The sequence below is a fragment of the Myxine glutinosa genome, chromosome 5, assembly GCF_964187855.1.
Source record: "Myxine glutinosa chromosome 5, kmMyxGlut1.1, whole genome shotgun sequence".
Taxonomy (NCBI): domain Eukaryota; kingdom Metazoa; phylum Chordata; class Myxini; order Myxiniformes; family Myxinidae; genus Myxine; species Myxine glutinosa.
In genome coordinates, this window is record NC_136265.1 from 83,340,462 (window position 1) to 83,345,659 (window position 5,198).

Sequence of the window (5,198 nt, forward strand, 5' to 3'; positions counted from 1 at the left end):
GGTAACCCCGTTTTAGCCCCAACCCACGGGTGTAACACACATAGTGGCGCAGACCCTCTCCATTGGCGAGGATAATAAATATCTTCTGGTTCAGGATCCTCAACATTTTATACAAAATAGAACAAATTGATATTTGAATGGAGAACACACGGAAATCTCTTATTGTCCCATTTTAGAGTTCAAGGTTCAAATACGAGCCGTGGTTCCTCGATTGGGGTTCGATCAGGAATTCTTGTTCGTTTTTAAACAAAACCCGAATATTTACAACGAAATCCGCGAATCTGTGGCGAATCTGTCGGTTGGAATTAAACAATATCCGAATGTTTATGACGAAATCCTCGATCGACGGCGAATCTGCGGATTGGAATTTGTGAATTAACTATTTCCAGGGATTGCTTGAGTGAACTGATCGTCTTTGCTCACGTTGTCTGCACTGTACTGTACGGGACTGTACTGTTCGCCATGAATGGAGATCTCTCCGGTGAGAATAACAGGTTGAACCCTCCGGGATCCTCGAGTTTCTCCGATGGAAGGAACCTGGTCGGTCCCGAAGATTCTCACTCAGACCGCAGGTTCAGGATCGCTCGACCTGAGGAGAACAAGTCCGGACACGGTACGTATCGGGTTCCCTCGTACAAGATCGTGTCGAAGTTCTGATCGGGTTACCTCGTACAATATCGTGTCGAAGTCCTGTTCGGGTTCCCTTGTATATGATCGTGTCGATGTCCTCATCGGGTTCCCTCGTACAAGATCGTGTCGATCTCCTGATCGGGTTCCCTCGTACAAGATCGTGTCGATCTCCTGATCGGGTTCCCTCGTACAAGATTGTGTCGATCTCCTGATCGGGTTCCCGCGTACAAGATTGTGTCGATCTCCTGATCGGGTTCCCTCGTACAAGATTGTGTCGATCTCCTAATCGGGTTCCCTCGTACAACTACAAGATCGTGTCGATCTCCTGATTGGGTTCCCTCGTACAAGATCGTGTCGATCTCCTGATCGGGTTCCCTCGTACAAGATCGTGTCGATCTCCTGATCGGGTTTCCCTCGCACAAGATTGTGTCGATGTCCTGACCCGGTGAATCGATTCCGCTCGTCGTTATCGAAGGTCGAACGGAGATTTTGATTCCCGAGAGCAGATTCGTTAATGCGAATGGACGACGTGTGAGAGAAGTTCGATCGTTTCCTCTTCTTCCCTCGGATTCTACAAAACTACTCTCTCCTTTACCTTTGTTACAATAACCTGTACATCTTCGGAACTCTTTATCAGTTTTGGTGCTGAGTTTATTTATTTCGTGTTTGTTACGTCAGAAACACAAAATGGCAAAAGGGTGATGGTGGAAGATGTTTTTCGATGCAGGTGAGGAAGGTGAAAGTTGGAACGGTGAAAGGTGAAGAAGGTGGGAGTTTCAGATCGTGATGGGAGAAACGAGGCTTTTTGTACCAATTGTTTGTTTCTAAACGCTCAAAACTCCGTCTGTGGTAAAATGTGTGTAAATACAAAGGGAAGACCGAAAAAAACACCAAAATGATTCAACGATTTGGAAGTTACTTGAATGTATTTTCATTTATGAGTCGTCTACAATATCCTGAAATAAACAGACCTGGATTTATATAGATTATGTAGTCTTCAAATATAAAGTAGGCCTTCATGTGGTTATACCTTCGTTTGTGTATGAAAGTCGTGGACGCAATAGGACATTCTGATGGGAGTGCTTGTGTGACTGGTGCCGTCGAACCACCAAAACTTCGAAACGTTTCTAAACAGTATGACGTAATGAAGCTTCATTTGCTGCAACCACGTGGCTTGGACACTTTGATACACATACACACTAGTTTCAGAAGGGATGTATATCGTGCGGTGAGTGGATGTGACTGGTTTGAAGGTTAAAGGTGCACAGAAATTGCAGAACATTTTTGACTTATTTGTATAAGTATCAGTTTTTTAAAAATAGAAATCGATTTCTTGTAATAAGTAATAGCTAAAAAAATTTATATATATTTTTTTCCTTTCCTTTTTAGCGCTCTTGCACCCTGCTAAGCCCCGCCATAAAAAACCCCGAATTTCACTGCTACCAGATCACATGACGTATGACGTCACCTCCAGAACGAAGTCCATTCGCTGTGTTCTGCCCGCGATCCGTTCCTTGTAATTTGTACGTACTCTACTTTTGATTTGCTTGATCTTGATCTGAGGTATGCTGAGACACGTGTCACGCCTCGCCTCGTTGATAAGTCCGCAAGGTCGCTCCGTGGAGCGGCCTGCACGTATTCAACTATGTGTGAATTATATAATTAACAACTCACGGTCTGAGGTAACTCGGCTAAAAATTATCCGATTTGCACCAAATAAAGTTTATGAATGGTTGCACAGACCCGTACTTCTCACTAAAAGTGGAAACAGAATGTAAATTGGAGTTAAAACAAGTGTTTGATTTGTATCAAGCAAATGCACGTGGAGCACTGGAGCATGCTTGCGAGCGAGCTGCGTTCTGGAGGTGACGTCACATGGATTACGTCATAGGCTTTGAGGTGTGGGGCAGAATTTTTAGGGGCGTTCCCAAGTGCTTCGGTTTTCTTTCATTTTTAATGTTTCAGAGTGAATATAACAAAAAAAACAATGCCATATTTGAATTCACCACAAAAAGACTCATTTGGATGACATCAAATGCATTTTGAGTGAGATTCCGTGGCTGTGGACCTTTGAATGGTCCTTCTGTTCTACTTGTGTTGGAAAGAAATCGATCCTAGTACATTTTATTTGTAAACTACAACAGCACCAGGTGGAGAGCATACCTCCACCAAGGTCAAAGTTGACATTTTGTATCCACCGATAGGTCAGATCTGGATCCAGACCTGAACTAAAATCGTATCAGCTTGTTCTTGTCACCAACCTAACTCATCCACCAAGTGTTACCATAATCCATCCACAACTTTTTGAAACATCATGTTGTATATAGTTTGTGGCCCGATCTCTTTTGAAAAATTTAAAATCCGATGCGGATCCAGATCTTCACCAACATCGAATCAGTTTGTCTGTGTCACAAACTCAACCTGTCCATCAAATTTTACCCGAATCTGTCCACAACATTGAGATATCCTGTTATACAGACAGCCAAACAAGATGTTTTGCACAGCACAATATTTTCAAAATGCAAATAAACATGAGTTGCCATGGAAACAGCAATTTGGTCATTTGGAAAATTTTGCCTATCAAGTCTTTACATGATAAATTGTCTTCACAAATTTGGATGATAAATTTTCACTTTGATGCCTAATAGGTGTTTTACATGTTTTGGATGGCAATTACCCTGACCTTTGACGAACATTGACAAGATCTCATCCATAAATACTACACATACGAACAAATAAGATTTGCAAGTTTCATTCTGATATCTTGAAAAATTGCTGACGTTTGTCAAAAATAAAATCACAAAAACATCCCATTTGATTAAATGAGGGTGAAATTATTGTCATGGACATCGTTTTCTCTTTTCCACATGGAACTTGTCACTTTGCCACGTGGGACTTGTCTCTGCCATGTGAGACTTGTCTCTTTTCCACAAGGGACCTGTCTCTTTGCCGCGTGGGACTTTTGTCTTTTCCACGTGGGACTTTTGTCTTTTCCACGTGGGACTTTTGTCTTTTCCACGTGGGACTTTTGTCTTTTCCACGTGGGACTTTTGTCTTTTCCACGTGGGACTTTTGTCTTTTCCGCGTGGGACTTGTATCTTTGCCACGTGGAACTTGTATCTTTGCCGCATGGGACTTGTATCTTTGCTTCGTGGGATTTGTATCTTTGCCGCGTAGGACTTGCATCTTTGCCGGGTTGGACTTGTATCTTTTCCATGTGGGACTTGTCTCTTTGCCGCGTGGGACTTATCTTTGCTGCGTCGGGCTTGTCTCTTTCCCGTGTGGGATTCTTTCTATTCCACATGGGACTTTTTCGATTTAATGTCGTGTTTATAATCAATATATTGTTACGGACCGCGGATTGGATGTTATTTACCGAGCGGAGGTAACCGCGGCCGAACAGTTGCTCCCCGTTTCTTCCCTTACACTCACCCGATTCACACAGACGTTGGCCAAATCGCGCTATGCTAAATCAATGATGGAAAGGACACGACGACTGGGATAGATGAAACGACGCAAGGGGTACAGTTCTCAAGACCTCCGGAGGAGGGTATAATTACAGTGGTGGAGAAAAGGGGGTAGATTACAAGTCAGAGTGAGGTAAAGACACAGAAGAGATGGGCACTTAAATGCAGTCTTATCTTATTCCCCGACAGACCACGGACAAACGGACAAGGTAGACTTACACAGGGATTGATGGCAGGAATGGACAGGTCGGTCGATGGCACAAGGTGCACCTTGGCTCGGGGACAGGATAAAGCACGGTTCAAAGATGCAGGGAGGTGTCACAGCGCTCGGAGGGGACGTCTTGCTTTCTCTCAGCTCGACGCGCATCTGACGTCACCTCCCTCTCACTGCGCATGCTCAGCGGGGAGTGACACGCCCTCGGCTGGTTGGTTCTGCCCCACTGGGGCCGGTCCGCCGCTTCCATTGGGTGCGGGGGTTACCGGGCTCCGCCCTTGACGAAGAGCCGACAGGGAGCCCCTGTTTGGTAACCCCGTCGAGCACATGTCCGATGGCGGCTCGTTGGGAAGGCCTGGTGCCCTCCCACCACCCCTACCAACCAAGCCGGAGTGAGGACGCGCACTCCCTGCGCTCGTTGTTGTTGTTGTTGCTGAACTGTGAGGAAGAGCTGCGGGGAGGTATTGGGAGGTCCTAAACTTCCTAACGGTGCCATACAATCACATTCTGGTGCAACGAAGGGTCAGAATTAATGGAAACGAATCCTTAACTGACATAGACTAAGAATAACTAGCAAGATGTCCTATAGTTGTCTTACATGAGATGCGGTGAACCTGGATGCGACATTTAATGGGGGAAATAGGGGGAGGTCGGGTCTACAGAGTGTTGTTTACAGAAAATGGGACTAGGGAATGGGGGATTGGGGAGAGTTGGGAAGTATTGAGGAAATAGGGGAATATTTACAAGCGGATATGGATGGATGCAAATCCCATATCCGCAACAATATATAACTATAACAATATATATAACTAATATATCAGACAATATCGTGCACATATTATTTTTGCCTTTTTTCTGAGTTGCCACATGCTGATTTTTTATTTTTT